This window comes from Aotus nancymaae, unplaced genomic scaffold, assembly GCF_030222135.1.
Source record: "Aotus nancymaae isolate 86718 unplaced genomic scaffold, 86718_ANA_hifiasm-v0.15.2.pri h1tg000028l, whole genome shotgun sequence".
NCBI classification, from domain to species: Eukaryota; Metazoa; Chordata; class Mammalia; order Primates; family Aotidae; genus Aotus; species Aotus nancymaae.
In genome coordinates, this window is record NW_026988441.1 from 24,934,904 (window position 1) to 24,955,915 (window position 21,012).

Genomic DNA, 21,012 nt, shown 5'->3' on the forward strand with positions numbered 1-21,012 from the left:
CTTGGCTCACTGTAACCTCTGCCTCCTGGGTTCATGCAGTTCTCCTGCCTCAGCTTCCCGAGTAGCTGGGACTACAGGCTTGTGCTACCACATCCAGCTAATTTTTGTATTTTTAGTAGAGATGGGGTTTCATCATGTTAGCCAAGATGGTCTTGATCTCTTGACCTTGTCATCTGAGCACCTCAGCCTCCCAAAGTGCTGGGATTACATGCATGAGCCACCGTGCCTGGCCAGCTCTTATCTTTGTTTACAGGCCAGAAAAATTGGGAAAAACAGTCTTTTACTTACTGAATGTTTGACAAAATAGTCTTCTTGGGTCAAAAACACTGGCATTACTAGTGACCTTGTTAGAATTTTAAAAACTAAGACTTTATTCCAGATCTTTTGGAAAAAAAAAAAAAAACTGTCATGACACAATTTCTAGTTTATTGTACACATTTAAATTTGAGAGTTACCTTATAACTCATCATGTTTTCTTTGTCTGAAAATATACACAACTCATTATGATGTAAATATAACACTAAAAAATGTATACATTTGTGTTTATGTCCTTAATTATATATTTTATTGTAGGGTCCAGCCCTTACAGGGTCCTGTGAGCCCCTCTCTACAGGTGTGGAGATGAGAAACTGTGGAAATAAAAGACAAAGACACTGAGAAAGAGAAAACAGAGTTTGGGCCCAGGGGTCCACTGCCAGCCAAAGCACAGAGTCCAGCAGCGGCCCTGAGTGCCTGGACACTCTGACTTTTATTGAATAAAAAGCAGGGGCAGGGTAGGTAGGGTGAGGTAATGGTTATCAGTGGTAGGGTCAAGTACATTATGTGCTGTAGGAATGGCGGCCCAGAACTTTCAAGTAGCCAAGATGAGGTAAGAAGCATAATGCGTCAACACTTTTTTCATACTTATCAAGAAAGAATAAAGACCTTAAGATTTATGTTAGTATTACTAATATCGTCTAAGAAAAAGAAGAACCAGGTGCAGAAGTGGAACATGAAAGTGGCCTTGGAATATGAACACTGAAGCACAGTATCACATAGAGACAATTAAGTCCCCGGATGTCACATACGGAGTTTTCTCCTAGCTCCTCCGGAGAAGGAGACATCGTAAACGTCCCCTTCCACAGCTGGCTAAACAGCAGGAGCTTTCCCAGTGCTGGCGCTGCTGCACAGCCAGGACACCCTCCCGCAGCCCTTACATGGGCATGACAGCCCAATTTTTCATGAGGGCTTAGAGTGTCTTGCATTAGGGTCACTTCTTTCACAGTGTCACCTTAGGTTCATACTTTGACCTGAGAGGCTTTAGTAAAAGATTATGCTGAGTATATGTATATATATCTTAATGGTTACCTATGAATAACTAAGATCACCTAGGAATAACTACTATAGTTATATCTCTAGTTATTTTCTTCTTCATTATTTATATGGGAACAGGTTGAGGCTTCTGACTTCTTCCTCATACTTATGGGGTCTCCCACCCACAGTTTATCATCCAGAAGAGTATCAGATAGGCACTGGTGATGTGTATCTTATGCCATCCTCTTCCCTCAAAGGAAGAGAATACATTAGAGAATATTTCTGTGTTGAAAATTATTGGATAATTTCAGTTATTTTTATAAGTCAGAACCAATTGTCTTTACTCTCTCATTTCACTTTAACTCAAATAAGAAACTCCCATGGCCACTTGTTAAATATATGTGTGTCTGTGTGTTTTTCAGGAGACACTGACATTTAGGGATGTGGCCATAGAATTCTCTCTGGAGGAGTGGCAATGCCTGAACCCTGCTCAGCAGAATTTATATAGAAATGTGATGTTAGAGAACTACAGAAACCTGGTCTTCTTGGGTGAGTATAACTTTAATACACAATTATTAATATATCCTAAAAGTTTTATGTCTCCTTTTCTGTAGAATTTTTTATTTTGGTAATTTATGCTTTGTATAAATGACTTTTGGATTTCTGTTTTAAGAAAATCTTGATGAATTGGTTTATGTAGAAAAGAATTTATTCAACATGTTTCATCTTGACTTGAACTTTCCACATTCCTCAGCTGACCTGTATCCTTTACTCTAGATTAATGGTAATTCCTAAAGTTTAGTGGCATAAAATATCATTGCCCACATTTTAAACTCTATTTACCACCATCAATTTTTTGTTTCAATTTTTTTTTTTTTTTTAGACAGAGTCTCGCTCTGTCGCCAGGCTGGAGTGCAGTGGCACGATCTCGGCTCACTGCAACCTCCGCCTCCTGGGTTCAAGCAACTCTTCTGCCTCAGCCTCTCGAGTAGCTGGGACTACAGGCACATGCTGCCAAGCCTGGCTAATTTTTGTATTTTAGTAGAGACGGGGTTTCACCATGTTGGCCAGGATGGTCTCAAACTCTTGACCTTGTGATCTGCCGCCTCGGCCTCCCAAAGTGCTGGGATTACAGGCGTGAGCCACTGCGCCCGGTCCACCATCAATTTTTGATTCATAAGTACTAGGTAGTAAAATTAAGGACCTACAAATTTAAAATATTTTCTAAATATTTAGAGATGTCTCTCATTAATTAGTATTTGGGGATTATTTTCTAGAATATTCTATTACATACTTTTTACTGAGCACAGTACTAGGTTAGTAATTAGAGAATATAAGAATGATACATGTTATTTATTTTTAACAAAGCAGGTATTGCTGTCTCTAAGCAAAACCCAATCACCTGTCTGGTGCAAGGAAAAGAGCCCTGTAATATGAAGAGACATGAGATGGTGGCCAGACCCAATGGTAGGTGAAAGTGAACACAATAGACATCACAGATGAGAGGTCCAAAGGTCAAAAAAAAAAAAAAAAAAAAAAAAAAAAAGCCAGTTCTTACAACTTGATTTGGGAAGGTATGTTGAAAAGCAAATAGTTTTTGGGAAGCCTGATTATTTTCTTAAATTTTTCTCTCACGTGGGGGCATCTTTTGTCTTACGCTTTTAAATTCTCTAAAAATTGTACTTTTCCTTGGGTGACATTCCTTCATTTCCAGTGAGAGCCAAAGTCCTCTTCATGGCATATTAGAGACTGTACAATCTGCTTTTTAATTGTTTGGGGGGGGACACACAAATATTTGCATAATTTTGAAAACCTCTGTGAAACTATTAGTTCTTTTTGCTTCATGTCTGGAATGTGTGAGAGTAGTGATTTCTGTTGCATTAGAGGCGTCTTTGTTAATTTTTCTGCATATTCCATTCTGTTTGTATTACTATAGTCTTAAAATATAGTTTGAAATTGAAAATTATGCTGGGCATGGTGGCTTACGCTTGTGATCCCAGCACTTTGGGAGGCCAAGGAGGGTGGTTCTGACTAACAAGGTGAAACCCCGTCTCTACTGAAAATGCAAAAATTATCTAGGTGTAGTGGCATGCCTGTAGTCCCAGCTAATTGGGAGGCTGAGGCAGGAGAATTGCTTGAACCTGGAGGGCAGAGGTTGCAGTGAGCCAAGATGGTGCCATTGCCCTCTAGCCTGGGCAAAAAGAGCAAAATGTCGTCTCAAAAAAATAAAATTAAATAAATAAATAAATAAATAAATAAATAAGAAACGGTAAATTATGATGTTCCTCTGCTTTGTTCTTTTTTCTCAAGAATGCTTTGGCTATTTAAGTTTATTGTAGTTTCTTATAAATTTTAGAATTGTATTTTCTATTACTATGAAAAAAATGCCAGTGGAATTTTGATAGGAAGTTTACTTGTATAGAATACTCATAATATGGCACTTTAACAATATTTATTCTTTCTTTTTTTGTTGTTTTTTGTTTGTTTGTTTTTGTTTGAGATGGAGTTTCACTTGTTTCGCAGGCTGTAGTGCAATGGTGCAATACGGGTCACCGCAACTTGCATCTCCTGGGTTCAAGCGATTCTCCTACCTCAGCCTCCCGAATAGCTGGGATTACAGGCATGCACCACCACTCCTGGCTAATTTTGTATTTTTACTACAGACGGTTTCTTCTGTTGGTCATGCTGGTCTGGAACTCATGACCTCAGGTGATATGCCGGCCTCAGCCTCTCAAAGGGCTGAGATTACAGGAGTGAGCCACCGTGCCCAGCAATATTTATTCTTTCAGTCCATAGACATAATTTTTTTTTTTTTGAGACATATCCTCACTGTGTCACTCAGGCTTCAGTGCAATGGTGCAATCTTGGCTCACTGCAACCTCCACTTCCCGAGTTAAAGTGAGTATCCTACCTCAGCCTCCCAAGTAGCAGGGATTACAGGCATGTGTCACCATGCCTGGCTAATTTTTGTATTTTTAGTAGAGACAGGGTTTCACCATGTTGTCAAGGATGGTCTCTATCTCCAGACTTCATGATCCACCTGCCTCAGCCTCCCAAAGTGCTGGGATTACAGGTGTGAGCCACCACACTCAGCCAACATAAAATATTTTTAAATTTATTTTTGTCTTCTCTAATTTCTTTCATTAATATCTTATATATTTCATTGCAAAGATTGTTCATCTTCTTGGTTAAATTTGTTCTCAGAAATTTATTATTTTAATGCTATTATAAGTAAGATTGTTTTCTTTCTCTATTGTATCACATATTTTGTGTTGTGTATGGAATCATAACTTCTATGTTAATTTTATATTTTGTTAAGTTACTGACTGTATTTATTAGTTTAGACAAATTTTAATGTATTGTTTATGGTTTTTTATATATAAGATCATATGATCCACAAACAGCAATTTTTACTTATTTCTCTTCAATTCCAATGGCTTTTAAAAATGTTTTTGAGTAATTCTTGTGCCACACACTTTCAGTCCCACATTAAAATAGAAGCATTGACGGTGGGCACAATATGTTTTTATATTGGTGTCTGTGAATTTGAAGGAGCAACAACTCCTAAAGCTTTTATAAACTGGTTTCAGGAGGCAAAGATCATTTTCTGTTGTGTCCCTAGAATGATGAGATGCCCTCTAGGTTTGTAGTGGAGGGTTTGTAGCTTGGTCACAGGCTGCTGCATCTGCACTAGGGTCCACCTTTAGGTGGCCTGTTACAAAGGGTTTGGGTAATTGTAATTTCCATTTTATTTTTGGACAGATTGAATATCCCTCAGGACTTTGATCTGTAGGACAGATTTCTGCAGTTGGGTCCATATATCATGGCCCTTACATCAGCAGGTGAATGGGTATGGCTTTCACTGAGTGAGTACACAGAGTGGTCTCAGGTCACTGTGTGACTTTCTGTTTAGGCAAAAGTGGTAATGAATTTTGGCTCAGAGATCTGGAACTGAGTTATTCAACTGCTTGAGGGGCCACAGTAAAAACTGTGTGGCTGTAAATGGGTATCTTCCTCCACGTCTCTGGTAGGGCAGGATCTCTCTCAGACTGTAACTGGGAGGAGATTGTAATAATTACAGGGCTAACTTCAGAATTCTCAGTGGGACCAAGTTGGTTGGGCCGTTTCTTGTTCTGTAGCCAACACCAGGTAGTTTCCCACCTGAATGAGGTCCTGTCCTCTGAAAAAAACACTCCTCAATTTTGGGCTTTAGCAGAGTTTCACAATTCCCTCCCTAAATCTCAAAGGTCTCTTAAAGGCACTTGCTTTGGAGATGGGGTCTTGTTTATTGCCAGGGCTGGTCTTGAAATCCTGGCCTGAAGAAATTCTCCAACCTGAGTGTGCCAAATAGTTGTCATTACACATGTGAGCCATGATGCCTGGCTCATGAAGGCATTTTTTTCAGGGATTACTGAAAAACTGTTTTTCTGTAAAGAGGATAATCAAGTAGAGCACCTTTTATTTTTTTATTTTTATTTTTTTTTTGAGATGGAGTCTCACTCTGTCACCCAGGCTGGAGTGCAGTGGTATGATCTTGGCTCATTGCAATCTCCGCTTCCTGGGTTCAAGTGAGTTTCCTGCCTTAGCCTCCTGAGTAGCTGGGATTACAGGTACATGCCACCATGCCTGGATAATTTTTGCTTTTCTTTTTTTTTGAGACAGAGTCTCACTCTGTTGCTAGGCACCAGGCTGGAGTGCAGTGGCACAATCTCGGCTCACTGCAACCTCCTCCTCCTGGGTTCATGCAATTCTCCTGCCTCAGCCTCCTGAGTCGCTGGGACTACTGGTGTGCGCCACCACACCCAGCAAATTTTTGTATTTTTAGTAGACGGGGTTTCACCATGTTGGCCAGGATGGTCTTGATCTCTTGACCTTGTGATCCGCCCGCCTCGACCTCCCAAAGTGCTGGGATTACAGGCGTGAGCCACCGCGCCTGGCCAATTTTTGCATTTTTAATAGAGATGGGGTTTCACCTTGTTGGTAAGGCTGGTCTCGAACTCCTGACCTCGTGATCCACCCACCTCAGCCTCCCAAAGTTCTGGGATTACAGGCATGAGCCACCATGCCTGGTACCACATTTTCTTTATCCACTCCATTGTAGATGGGCATTTGAGTTGATTCCATGTCTTTGCTATTGTGAATTGTGCTGCAGTGAAGATACACATCCATGTATCTTTATAATAGAATGATTTATATTCTTCTGGTATATATCCACTAATGGGATTGTTGGGTCCAATAGTATATGTGGTTCTAGATCTTGAGGAATCACCATACTGGCTTTCACAATGGTTGAATTAATTTACATTCCCACCAAAAGTGCCGGATGTGCAGGTTTGTTACATAAGTAAATGTGTGCCGTAGTAGTTTGCTGCACCTGATCTTGTTCCTTTTTATGGCTGCATAGTATTCCACCGTGCATGTGTACCACATTTTCCTTATCCAGTCTATCATAGATGGGCATTGGGTTGATTCCACGTCTTTGCTATTGTGAACTGTGCTGCAATGAAGATACACATCCATGTATCTTTATAATAGAATGGTTTATATTCCTTTGGCATATACCCAGTAATGGGATTGCTGGGTTCAATAGTATATCTGGTTCTAGGTCTTAGAGGAACCGCCATACTGGCTTTCACAATGGTTGAATTAATTTACATTCCCACCAAAAGTGTAAAAACATTTTTGTTTCTCCATATCCTCACCAACACTGTTGTTTCTTGACTTTTTAATAATCACCATTCTGACTGGCGTGGGATGGTATCTCATTGTGATTCTGATTTGCATTTCTTTAATGATCACTAATGTTGAATGTTTTTCATGTTGGCCACATAAATGTCTTCTTTTGAGAAATGTTTATTCTTGTTCTTTGTTCACTTTCCAGTGGGGTTGTTTTATTCTTGTAGATTTGTTTAAGTTCTTTGTAGACTCTGGATATTAACCTTTGTCAGATGGATAGACTGCAAAAATGTGCTTCCATTCTGTAGATTGTCTGTTCATTCTAATGATAATTTCTTTTGCTGTGCAGAAGCTCTTTAGTTTAATTAGATCCCATTTGTCAATGTTTGCTTCTGTTGCAATTGCTTTCATCATAAAATCTTTGCCTATGCCTATGTCCTGAATGGTATTGCCTAGATTTTCTTCTAGGATTCTTCTAGTTTTGAGTTTCACATTTAAGTCTTCAATTCATCTTTAATTTTTGTATAGGTGGAAGAAGGGGTCCAGTTTCAACTTTCTATATATGGCTAGCCAGTTCTCCCAGTACCATTTATTAAAAGGGAATCCTTTTCCCATTGCTTGTTTTTGTCACGTTTTTCAAAGATCAGATGGTTGTAGATATGGAATCTTATTTCTGAGTTCTCTATTCTGTTCCATTGGTCTCTGTGTCTGTTTTTATAACAGTTCCAGGCAGCTTTGTTTACTATAGTCTTGTAGTATACTTTTAGGTTGGATATCATGATGCCTTCAGCTTTGTTCTTTTTGCTTAGGATTCTCTTGGCTATATGGGATCTTTTGGGGTTTCATATGAATTTTAAAATAGTTTTTTTCTAATTCTGCGAAGAATGTTAATGGTAGTTTAGTCTGAATAGCATTGAATCTATAAATTACTTTGAGCAATATGGCCATCTCTACAATATTGATTCTTTCTGTCTTCTTTATTTGGGTCCTCTCTGATTTTCTTGTGCAGTGGTTTGCAGTTCTCCTTGAAGAGGTCCTTCACTTCCCTCGTTAGCTCTACTCCTTGGTACTTTATTCTCTTTGTAGCAATTGTGAATGAGAGTTTATTCGTAGTTTGGCTCTCTGCTTGTTTATTGTTGGCATATTGCAATGCTTGTGTTTTTTGCACATTGATTTTGTATCTCAATACTTTCCTGAAGTTGCTTATTAGATGAAGAAGCTTTTGGGCTTAGACAATGGGGCTTTCTAGATCTAGGATCCTGTCATCTGCAGAGACAGTTTGACTTCCTATTTGAATATCACTTATTTCTCTTGCCTAATTTCCCTGTCAAAACTCAATACTATGTTAAATAGGAGTGCTGAGGGAGCATCCTTGTCTGGTGCCAGTTTTCAAAGGGAAAGCTTTCAGCTTTTTCACTTTTAGTATGATAATGGCTATGGATTTGTCATAGATAGTTTTTATTATTTTGAGGTATGTTCCATGAATACCTAGCTTATTGAGAGTTTTTAACATGAAGGAATGTTGAATTTAGTCACAGGCCTTTTCTGCATCTATTGAGATAATCATGTGGTTTTTGTCTTCAGATCTGTTTATGTGATGAATTAGGTTCGTCAATTTTTGTATGTTGAACCAGCCTTGCATCCTGGGAATAAACCTAACTTGATTGTGGTGGATAAGCTTTTTGATGTGCTGCTGGATTCAATTTGCTAGTGTTTTATTGAGAATTTTTGCATTGATGTTTATCAGGGATATTGGCTTGAAGTTTGTTTATCTTTTTAAATTTCTGCCAGGTCTTGATATCAGGATGATGCTGGTTTTATAGAATGAGTTAGGAAGAGGCCCCAGCCAGGCGCAGTGGCTCACATCTGTAATCACAGCACCTTGGAAGGCAGAGGCAGATGGATCACAAGGTCAGGAGATTGAGAACATCCTGGCTAACATAATGAAATGTTGTGGTCCGTGAGATCGGCACATCTGCCGGGGGTCTCTTGACCAGCAAGAGGGTCCCAATACCTGGAAGAGAGAGTGTGCGGAAGAAAAGAATGACAGGACAGTTTGGGATCTGGAGGGCTGATGAGGATTGCCCAAGTCAGCAATTTATTTTGTGCACAGGGTCTCATTATATACCCTTTAGCCTGCAGTGTCTGACGTCAGGTTACTTAGTGAGGTTACCACAACAAAGGAGAAGAGAAAATCACAACATTGCAAGCCTGGGGTTCAAGTTAAAACTAGTAAAAGGAGAAGCATACAATCAACTGTCATAAAGATTGATCAAGAAGTCATAAAACAAACAGGTGACCTTTTCTACTTATCCGATAATCAGAAACACAGAAACAAGATCACATTTTACAACGGTCAAACCAAGGTATAATTCTTAGAGGTAACAATTTCAAATGTCATATGAATAGTCACAAACTTCAGTGAGTACCTGGTAACAGAGTCATAAAACAAGCCCAGAACAGAAACTTCAAGAAATAGAATGTGCATTGAAACCACACAGCCTTCACCCAGGCAAACTGTTAGATCAGTGAACCAGAAAACTTCTGCAAAATCAAACTTCTTGCACTTCCTTCTTTCCCTTAGCTCGACTGCGTCCAGGAGGGGAGAAATGTGTCTGGGCTCAAACTCCATTATGGCGGAGACACTTAGGGGTCTCTACGCTGGAGTGATCCCCACAATGAAACCCGTCTCTACTAAAAATATGAAAAATTAGCCGGGTGTGGTGGCACATGCCTAAAGTCCCAGCTACTCAGGAGTCTGAGGCAGGAGAATTGCTTGAACCCAGGAGGCGGAGGCTACAGTGAGCCAAGATCGCACCACTGCACTCCAGTCTGGGCAACAGAGCGAGACTCCTTTCTTAAAAAAAAAAGAAGAGTCCCTTCCTTTTCTATCATTTGCAATAGTTTCAGAACAAATGGTACCAGTTTCTCTTTGTACCTCTGGTAGAATTCAGCTATAAATTCATTTGGTCCTGGACTTTTTTTGGTTGGTAGGCTATTTACTGCCTCAGTTTCAGAACTTGTTATTGGTCTTTTCAGGGATTCAACTTCTTTCTGGTTCAGTCTTGAAAGGATGGATGCGTCCAGGAATTTATTAATTTCTTCTAGATTTTTCAATTTATGTGCATACAGGTGTTTACAGTATTTTCTGAAGGTTGTTTTTACTTTATGGGGTCAGTAGTGATATCGCCTTTATCATTTATTATTATCTATTCTTCTCTTTTTCTTTTTTTTTTTTTTTGGAGACGGAGTTTCACTGTTGTTACCCAGGCTTCAGTGCAATGGCTCGATCTCGGCTCACCACAACCTCCGCCTCCTGGGTTCAGGCAATTTTCCTGCCTCAGCCTCCTGAGTAGTTGGGATTACAGGCATGTGCCACCATGCCCAGCTACTTTTTGTATTTTTAGTAGGGATGGGGTTTCACCATGTTGACCAGGATGGTCTCGATCTCTTGATCTCGTGATCCACCCGCCTCGGCCTCCCAAAGTGCTGGGATTACAGGTGTGAGCCACCACACCCGGCCCCTCCAGCTAAGTTTTTTGTATTTTTAGTAGAGGCGGTGTATCACCATGTTGGCCAGACTAGTCTCAAACTCCTGACCTCAGGTGATCTGCCAGCCTTAGTCTCCCAAAGTGTTGAATGGAGTGAGCCACCATGCCCAGCCAAAGCGTAAAGCACCCAGTATTCCCAGGTGGTCTCACATCCAAGTCTCAGCAAGGCCCAACCCTGCTTAGATACAGAGATCAGGTGTGATCAGAAGGGTGTAGGCATAGATACCTGATGCTGATTTTATTATTTACCCAGAAGTCATTCAGGAGCCGGTTGCTCAATTTCTATGTAATTGTGTGGTTTTGAATGAGTTTCTTACTTTTCAGGTGTTTTTTGTTTTGCTTTTTTTGGAACAGAATCTTGTTCTGTCACCCAGTCTGGAGTGCAGTGGCATGGTCTTGGCCCACTGCTACTTCTGCCTCCTGGCTTCAAGTGATTCTTGTGCCTCAGTCTCCTGAGCAGCTGCGACTACAGGCATGTGTCACCATGCTCAGCTAACTTTTTGTATTTTTGGTAGAGATGGGGTTTCACCATGTTGGCCAGGCTGACCGAACCTCCTGACCTCAAGTGATCCACCCACCTCAGCCTCTTAAAGTGCTGGGATTACAGGTATGAGCCATCATGCCTGGTGAGTTTCTTACTCTTGTGTTTTAATTTGATTTCACTGCAGTCCGAGAGACTATCATTTCAGTTCTTTTGAATTTGCTGAGAAGTGTTTTACTTCCAATTATATGATCAATATGTATATTTAACTGCCATGTGCACCTTAGAAGAATGTATATTGTGGTGTTTGTGGCTAGAGAGTTCTGTAGATATCTATCAGGGCCATTTGACCCACAGCTAAGTTCAAGTCTTGAATACTCTTGTTACTTTTCTGTCTCATGGATCTGTCTAATATTAACAGTGGGGTGTTAAAAGTCTCTCACTATTCTTATGTAGGAATCTAAGTCTCTTTGTAGGTCTCTAAGAATGTGTTTTATGAATCTGGGTGCTGCTTGAATTGATCTCTTTACCATTATGTAATGCATTTTTTTTCTTTTTTGATGTTTGTTGGTTTAAAGTTTGTCTTATCAGAAACTATGATTGCAACCCCTGCTTTTCTATGCTTTGTAAATTTTCCTCCATTCCTTTACTTTGAGCCTGTGTTTGTCTTTTCATGTAAAATGGCTCTTGAATACAGCATACATATGGGTCGTAACTATATCCAGCTTGCCCTTCTGTGTGTTTCAATTGAGGCATTCAGCCTATTCCATTTAAGGCTAATATTGTTATGTGTGGTTTTCATTCTGTCCAAATGGTGCTAGCTACCTATTTTGAAGAGCTGTTTATATAGTTGTTTTATAGTGTCATTGATTTTGTACTTCAGTGTGTTTTTGCAATGGCTGGTAATGGTTTTTTCATCCCATATTTAATGCTTCTTTCTAGAGCTCTAGCAAGGCAGGCCTGGTGGTGATGTATTCCTTCAGCATTTGCTTCTCTGAAAATAATTTTATTTTTCTTCACTTATGAAGACTTAGTATTGTTATTTTGTTTTATTTGCTTCTTGTATCTTCGTTCTTCATTCTCTTTTTCTGTCTTTGTATCTTTTTTATACTTGATATGCTTTTACTTTTTTATTTTGTGTTGTGTATCTATGCAGATATATTCTTGGTGGTACCTTGGGGATTACATAAAGCCTCTAAAAGATACAAAAATCTATTTTAATCTGGTGAAAATGAACTTCAGTTGCATTCAAAATTTTTTTTCTCATTATATCTGCCCTCAAATTTGTCATTGATGTTGCTAATTATATATATCATGTTGTATATTTATTAATAAATGTTTATAATGACATATGCTTTTACCTTTCAACTTTTAAATAACTGAAAATGTTTTTGCACCATTATTATAATGCTAAGAAATTCCATTTTTGTGTATGTACATTTTTTTCCCCAGAAAATAAGGTATTTTTACAATTATGTGTTATTTTGTTGAATCATGTTATTTTCAGTAAAAGCAACTGCTTTCAGCTCCTTTTATATTTAGGGCATATGAATTGCAATATAATTTTTCAGAATTTGGTTATGTTTTAAGGTCTTTTTAAAAAATTATTTGGCAGGATAGATATGCTGATGGTATTATTCTCACTTGATAGCTATTTTTATCAGGATGTTGACTATATCACATAGTTTCTTTGTGGCCTGCACAGTATTATTCTCACTTGATAGCTATTTTCTTCAGGATGTTGACTATATCATACAGTTTCTTTGTGGCCTGCACAGTTTTTGTTGACAGTTCACCACCTCTCTCATAAGACTATGCTTGTAAGTGACACATCATTTTTATCTTGTAGCTCCATTCTCTTTTCTGTGACTTTTGAAATTGTTCTTATATATATGTTTGTTATAAATATCTTTGTGTGTATCCTAGTTTGTTTGTTGAGCCTATTTATTTTGACATTTTTTCTTTCAGAAATTTTTTTTTTTGAGATGGAGTTTCACTCTTGTTGCCCAGGCTGGAGTGCCATGGTGTGATCTCGGCTCACCACAACCTCTGCCTCCCAGGTTGAAGTGATTCTCCTGCTTCAGCCTCCCTAGTAGCTGGGATTACAGGCATGCGCCACTACGCACAGCTAATTTTGTATTTGTAGTAGAGACAGGGTTTCTCCATGTTGATCAGGCTGGTCTCAAATTCCTGACCTCAAGTGATTTGCCTGCCTTGGCCTCCCAAAGTGCTGGGTTTACAGGAATCAGCTCCCTTTATAATATAGGTTAGATTTGTAAAGTATGTTTATCTAAGTATACTAAGTTTAAAAATTCGTTGTTTTTATTTCTTTCAGCTATGTGTTCTTATTTTCCCAAATACCTTTGGCCAGAGCAAGACATAAAAGATTCTTTTCAACAGGTGATACTGAGAAGATATGGAAAATGTGGACATGAGAATTTACAGTTAAGAAAAGGCTGTGAAAGTGTGGTGGATGAATATAAGGTGCACAAAGAAGTTTATAATGAACTCAACCAGTGTTTCACAACTACCCAGAGCAAAATATTTCAATGTGATCAATATGTGAAAGTCTTTCATAAATTTTTAAATTCAAATAGACATAATATAAGACAGACTAGAAATAAACCTTTCAAATGTGAAAAATGTGACAAATCATTTTGCATGCTTTTACACCTAAGTCAACATCAAAGAGTTCATACTGGGGAGAATTTTTACCAATGTGAAGAACATGGCAATGCCTCCAAGTGGTTCTCAACCATTACTATACACAAGAGAATTCATATTGGAGAGAAACCCTTCAAATGCAAAGAATGTGGCAAAGCTTTTAAGCATTCCTCAACCCTTATTACACATAAAAGAATTCATACTGGAGAAAAACCCTACAAATGTAAAGAATGTGGCAAAGCCTTTAATGAGCCTTCAAACCTTACTACACATAAGATGATTCATACTGGAGAGAAACCCTACAAATGTGAAGAATGTGGCAAAGCCTTTAACCAGTCCCCACTACTTACTGCACATAGGATAATTCATACTGGAGAGAAACCTTACAAATGTGAAGAATGTGGCAAAGGCTTTAACTGGTCCTCAACCCTTACTAAACATAAAAGAATTCATACTGGAGAGAAACCCTACAAATGTAAAGAATGTGGCAAAGCCTTTAATGAGTCTTCAAACCTTACTACACATAAGATGATTCATACTGGAGAGAAACCCTACAAATGTGAAGAATGTGGCAAAGCTTTTAATCGGTCCTCAATCCTTACTACACATAAGAGAATTCACACTGGAGAGAAACCCTATAAATGTGAAGACTGTGGCAAAGCTTTTAATCGGTCCTCAAACCTTACTAAACATAAGATAATTCATACTGGAGAGAAACCTTACAAATGTGAAGAATGTGGCAAAGCTTTTAATCGGTCCTCAATCCTTACTACACATAAGAAAATTCACACTCGAGGGAAACCCTACAAATGTGAAGACTGTGGCAAAGCTTTTAATAGGTCCTCAGCTCTTACTAAACATAAGATAATTCATACTGGAGAGAAACCCTATAAATGTGAAGACTGTGGCAAAGCTTTTAATTGGTCCTCAACTCTTACTAAACATAAGATAATTCATACTGGAGAGAAACCTTACAAATGTGAAGAATGTGGCAAAGCTTTTAATCGGTCCTCAATTCTTACTACACATAAGAAAATTCACACTCAAGGGAAACCCTACAAATGTGAAGACTGTGGCAAAGCTTTTAACCGGTCCTCAAACCTTATTAAACATAAGATAATTCATACTGGAGAGAAACCTTACAAATGTGAAGACTGTGGTAAAGCCTTTAACCAATCCTCAACTCTTACTAAACATAGGAAAATTCATACTAGAAAGAAACCTTACAACTATGAAGAATGTGGCAATGCTTTTATTCCTTGAACCTTATTAAACAAATAATTCATACTGGAGAGAAACTCTACAAATGTGAAGAATGTGGCAAAGCTTTTAACCAGTTCTCAAGTCTTACTAAGTGTTAAATTCATATACTCTACAGAAATCCTACAAGTGTGAAAAACATGGCAAAGCCTTTAATAAGCCCTCAATTCTTAACCGACATAAAATAATTTATACTGGAAAGAAACTCTACAAACCAGAAATACTTGACAATGCTTTTGACAACACCTCAAACTTTTCTAACCATAAAAGAAATTATCATGGTGAGAAATCCTAGAAATCTGAAGAATGAGACAAGGCCTTTAAATTGTTGTCACACTTGATTTAGGTAAGATAATTTATACTAGAAAAAAGGCCTACACGTGTGAACAATGTGGCAAAACTTGTAGCCAATGCTCACACCTTATTGTATAGGAAAGCATTTATACTTGAGATAAATTATATAGACTGAAAAATCCATTTTCATATCTTACGTCTTACTTGCTCACATCTCACACCACATGCTCACATCTTAACACCAGAGAATTCGTACTTAATAAAAGCATAAGTGCAATTTCTATCAAGATGTTTTAGAAAATACAAACTTTTATAGTGAAGAGTATTTATTTTGAAGACGAACATTACAAATATAAAGAGTTATACTGCTTTACTTGTATCACAGATCTTATTATAGACATTTTGTTCTAGAGTAAAACTCTGAAGTAGTTGCTCAAACTTTATTCTGCATCAGGGGATTTATATTGAAGAGAAGTTGTGCAGATGTAATAAATTTGGAAAAACACTTTTTCAAAACCTACATCTTAGTAAATAACAGTTTATACTAGAAGATATTTCTGCAGATGCATTAAAAGTTAAAAAAATTTAATATATAATTAAGTCTATGTAAATATCAGAGTATTTATGGTAGAAATATATAAGGCACTGACACATCAGATATCCTAAATCAGAGTGCTGAGTATAGAAAATCTAAAATTAAAGTTGTAGAAAAATTCTTTGTATATAACTTTAAGAGAATCAGAAGGTTTTTTTGCAGTTATTATTACATTCAAAGTATATTTCTTAAAAAATATTACAGATTTTTTGAGAAGTGAATAATAATATCATTCAATCCTGAAATTGTTTCCTGTTTCTTCATTTCTATTGGATTCACACCTGAAAGCATGGGATCAATTGTTGCTGCATCAAAGATAGGAGAGATTCTTTTTTGTTTTGGTTTTTTCTTTTGAGAGGGAGTTTTGCTCTTTCGCCCAGGCTGGAGTGCAGTGGCGCAGTCTCAGTTCACTGCATCCTCTGCCTCTGGGTTCAAGCGATTCTCTTGCCTCAGCCTCTGAGTTGCTGGGATTACAGATGCGCACCATGACACCCAGCTAATTTTTGTATTTTTAGTAGAGATAGGGTTTCACTATGTTGGCCAGAATGCTCTTGAACTCCTGACCTCGTGATCCACCCACCTCGGCCTCCCAAAGTGCTGGAATTACAGGTGTGAGCCACTGCATCTGGCATTTTTTTTTTTTTTTAAGACAGAGTCTTGCTGGAGTGCAGTGGCACAACTCAGCTCACTGCAACCTCCACTCCCTGGATTCAGGCAATTTTCCTGTCTCAGCCTCCCAAGTAGCTGGGATTACAGGCACCTGCCATCACACCCAGCTAATTTTTATATTTTTAATAGAGATGTGGTTTTCCCATGTTGGTCAAGCTGGTCTCAAACTCCTGACCTTGTAGTCCACCCACCTGGGCCTCTAGACAAGAAATTGTTTTTTATTAGGTGGGCATTTTTATAATCTTTTCTATAGAAAAGTAAAGACATTAAAATGTAAAATGCACATTGAAAATCTGAGTGGAGAGGCTCTTAAAGGATAACATAATATTGAGTGATGCATGATGTAGATGTTCAGAGTAATATTCTGCATTGTCATATGAAGACATGTTTAATGTAAAATTAAATTAGTATATTAACTGTACTTTTATATAATGAAATGCAGCACATTTAAAAAATTTTAGATTAATAAAGTTAATACTTTAATTCAACATTTTTACATGTTAAATACTATTGTGCATTCAATGAAGCATTATTATGCCACAAACTTTAACCTCTTCCACCTTATCCAAGGGTATAGGTAAAAGATCGTAACAATATACAAAATGGATTAACGTCTCTAGTAATTTTTTTTGCCAGTGGCTTTCAACTGCAAATATGTTAAAGTATATTATTTCTGTAGGTTAAATTTTTTTGTTTGTTTGTTTTTAAGATGGGGTTTCACCATGTTGGTGAGGCTGGTCTTGAACTCCCAACCTCAGGTGATCTGCCAACCTTGGCCTGCAAAGTGCTTGGATTACAGGCGTGAGCTACCATGCCCAGCCAGGTCAAATTTTTATTCTGTTTTTAATCATTTAAATTTATTTTAATTCTGGTGGGTACATAATATGAGTATATATTTATGCAATATATGGCTTATTTTAATACAAGAATAGAATATGTAATATTAGCATTAAGTGAGGCATCCTTCAGCGCTAGCATTTATCCTTTGTTTTACAAACAATCCGATTCTACACTTAAAAACAAGTTTTACATGTACAATTTTTATTTACTACAGGGTTATTTTTATGGTTATAAAAATTATAGACAAGTATAAATATAATTCATTTTTAAATTCTTAAATGTTTTTTCAAATTTCTTATATATTTTTCTTTGAACATGTGGCCTGTCTGCCTGCAAAAACATACAGACTTTTAGTTTTGACTTACATAGAATTAAATATATTTTAGTCTAAAGACAAACCTTAGGTGTAAGAAAATTATAGAGTGTGTTTATGTGAGTATGAGTTTGAAAAGAGCAATATGGGAACAAAAATTACTTAATTAAGGTGACTACTATATAACTAAAAAATCTAAAAAAATGCTGAAAGCAAATATATACTTTCTGCTTTGTACTGAATTTATTACTGCAAAATCCATGACTCATAGTTCTGAATCTTCCCATGCAAATTCTCTGTATTTACTTGCCTAGTATTCATGCTAGACCCCTACTTTTTTTTTTCCTACATATTTTTAGTTTGTTTTATAGTTTATGAAGTATTCCTTATGTGAGCTGGTCTGAGATTATAAGAATTTTTATTTATATTTATTTATTTATTTTGAGATAGAGTCTTGCTCTGTCACCAGGCACCAGGCTGGAGTGCACTGGCGCGATCTCGGCTCACCGCAACCTCCACCTCCCGGGTTCAAGCAATTCTCCTGCCTCAGCCTCTCGAGTAGCTGGGATTACAGGCACACACCACCATGCCCAGCTAATTTTTGTATTTTTTTAGTAGAGACGGGGGTTTCACCATGTTGGCCAGGATGGTCTTGATCTTTTGACCTCGTGATCCACCCGCCTCAGCCTCCCAAAGTGCTGGGATTACAGGCGTGAGCCACCACCCCCGGCCAAGAATTTTTATAAAATTTAGTACACTCAAAATAATTTTTAGATGTTAATTCCAAAATTAGTGTATTGTTACACTTTATTTAGTTGGTGCACTCCATTTTGTTCTTTTAATGGGAGAACAATACATAAGCTTTCTTTTCTTTAGTGACTGTTCCTTTCACTTTTTATAATTGACATAAATATTTTTATCTATTGAGTCAATTTGTTCAGCTAAGTACTAGAGAGGCTTCATAAGTCATGAGTTTTTTTTCTTTTTTTTTGAGACAGAGTCCGGGTCTGTTGCCCAGGCTGGAGTGCACTGGTGCAGTGGCGTGACTGGTTCACTGCAACCTCCACCTCTCGGGTTCAAGTGATTCTCAGCCTCAGCCTCCGGAGTAGCTAGGATTACAGGCATGCGTGATTACAGGCATGCGTCATCACGCCCTTTTTTTTTTTTTTTTTTTTTTTTTTTTTTTAGTAGAGATGGGGTTTCACCATGTTGGCCAGGCTGGTCTTGAACTCCTGGCCTCAAGTGATCCACCCACCTCTGCCTCCTAAAGTTCTGGGATTATAGGCTTGAGTCACTGCGCTCAGCAAGTCATGAGGATGTTTTTATATATAAAGGTAGCAAACATACATTACAGTTTTTGCTGTGTAATAGATGCTCCATAATGATTCGTAAATATTCCTGCTTGAGTTAGTTTGTAACTTCAACTCAGAGAAAGTAATTAATACTTTCACATAGTTAACATTTTTTGGTGAGATCATGTGACATTGTCTTATTTTTCAAAAATCCAAATACAGGCCGGGCGCGGTGGCTCACGCCTATAATCCCAGCACTTTGGGAGGCCGAGGCGGGTGGATCACGAGGTCAAGAGATCGAGACCATCCTGGTCAACATGGTGAAACCCCGTCTCTACTAAAAATACAAAAAATTGCCGGGCGCGGTGGCTCATGCCTGTAATCCCAGCACTTTTGGAGGCCGAGGTGGGTGGATTACGAGGTCAAGTGATTGAGATCATCCTGGTCAACATGGTGAAACCCCGTCTCTACTAAAAATACAAAAAATTAGCTGGGCATGGTGGCACGTGCCTGAAATCCTGGCTACTCAGGAGGCTGAGGCAGGAGAATTGCCTGAACCCAGGAGGCGGAGGTTGCTGTGAGCCGAGATCGCGACATTGCACTCCAGCCTGGGTAACAAGAGTGAAAACTCCGTCTCAAAAAAAAATAAAAAAAATAAAAATCCAAATACATTATTATGAACTGTAGTCACCATGTTGTACAATAAATCTCTTGAAATTATTTCTCTTATTCAACTGTAATTATGTATTATTTGACAGACATTTTTTCAACCCTCCATTCTAAATACCTTGACATCCGATAGTCACCATTTTACTCTCTACATCAGTGGGATTAATTTTTTGGAATCCTTGTGTAATTGAAATCATGAGATGTTAATATTTCTGTGCCTGGCTTATTCCAAATAATATAATGTCCTCCAGCTTCATCCTTATGATTAAAATAGATTTATTTTTATTTTTATCTTTTTTTTTAGGCCAGGCATGGTGGCTCACATCTGTAGTCCCAGCACTGTGGGAGGCCAAGACAAGTGGATTGCTTAAGCCCACAAGTTTAAGACCAGCCTGGGCAACATGGAGAAACTTGGTCTCTACTAAAAATACCAAAAAATAAAAATAAAAACACAACTCAGCTGGGCATGGTGGTGCAAGCCTTTAAACTCAGCTACCCCAGAGGCTGAGGCATGAGAATCCCTTGAACCAGGGATGCAGAGTTTGCAGTAAACTGAGATCGTTCCACTCCACTCCAGCCTGGGCCACGTAGCAAGACTTCATCTCAAAAAGAAAAAAGGAATTTTCTCATTTAAATAATAAATAGGCCGGGCGCGGTGGTGCATGACTCTAATCCCAGCACTTTGGGAGGCCGAGGTGGGAGAATCATGAGGTCAAGAGATGGAGACCATCCTGGCCAACATGGTGAAACCCTGTCTCTACTAAAAATACGAAAAAATTAGCCAGGCGTGGTGGCACGTGCCTGTAGTCCCAGCTACTTCGGGAGGCCGAGGCAGGAGAATTGCTTGAACCCAGGAGGTGGAGGTTGCAGTCAGCCAAGATCGCACCACTGCACTCCAGCCTGGCGCCTGGTCATGGAGAGAGACACTGTCTCAAACAAACAAACAAAATAATAAATCGTATTCCATTTTGTATACCTACCACCTTGTCTTCATTTACTTACTGGAGTTGAACTGTTTATTCTATATTTTGGCTATTGTGAAAAGTGCTACAAACAACAGAAGTGCAAATATTTCTTCATTCTGATATTATTTGTTTTGTATATATATCCAGTACTGCAATTGCTGTATTACATAGTAGTTAAGTTTTTTTGGATTTTGTTTTTCATAATGGCTGTCCTCATTTACATTCAAACCAAAGTGTGCAAGGATTCCCTTTTCACATTTTTACCAACACATTTCTTTTCTTTTCTTTTTTTTTTTTTTTGAGACGGAGTTTCGCTCTTGTTACCCAGGCTGGAGTGCAATGGCACGATCTCGGCTCACCGCAACCTCCGCCTCCTGGGTTCAGGCAATTCTCCTGCCTCAGTCTCCTGAGTAGCTGGGATTACAGGCATGCGCCACCATGCCCAGCTAA

General features: G+C 38.3%; 1 long non-coding RNA gene and 1 pseudogene across 1 annotated transcript in view; one reads left to right on the top strand and one right to left on the bottom strand.

Annotated features, from left to right (window-relative positions):
- LOC135276769 (uncharacterized) overlaps nt 1-21,012 on the bottom strand; it is a 53,286-nt gene that overhangs the window by 23,918 nt on the left and 8,356 nt on the right. The window lies entirely within an intron of this gene.
- LOC105726281 (zinc finger protein 91-like) overlaps nt 73-21,012 on the top strand; it is a 58,834-nt pseudogene continuing 37,894 nt past the window's right edge.